Source organism: Phasianus colchicus, chromosome 6 (genome assembly GCF_987193195.1).
Source record: "Phasianus colchicus chromosome 6, bPhaCol1.hap1.1, whole genome shotgun sequence".
Taxonomy (NCBI): Eukaryota; Metazoa; Chordata; class Aves; order Galliformes; family Phasianidae; genus Phasianus; species Phasianus colchicus.
This window is the reverse complement of record NC_143441.1, coordinates 42086394-42086894: the sequence shown is the minus strand read 5'-3', so window position 1 is coordinate 42086894 and position 501 is coordinate 42086394.

Genomic DNA, 501 nt, shown 5'->3' with positions numbered 1-501 from the left:
CCCCGCCCGCCATCTTGGCCCGCCCCGCTGCGCGCCCGAGGGCGGTGTGGGGGCAGCAGGGTTGTGCCGTACGCGGGACGCTTCTGGGGTGGTCTGTTGTAGATAAGATGCTCAGAAGTGCCTGCTAGCCATCTTCGTAACGGGGGCCTCGGCACAGTGTTACACCCATCCGTACAGAGCTTGTGCGTTCTAAGTCCATGCCTAAGTTTTTATTCCTTTCATTGAGCAAATCAGTACAGTTTGTAGGTCATAGCTTAATAAGGAATTTCATAGCTCGCTTCCACGAGGGCTGGTCACCAAATTAGCCTTGTTCCTACACACAGGAGTCCGGTTGTTTACTGTCTAAGTAATCAGAGGCCTGATTAGGAGCGAGCATGTGGGATTTTAAGTGCAGTGTGAGCAATGGGTGTTCAGCACATTCCATACTGCTATTGCACACTGCTTGGATTCACATCTTCATCTACAATGCTGACTCAAAAAAAGAGAAATTTCAAGCACTCT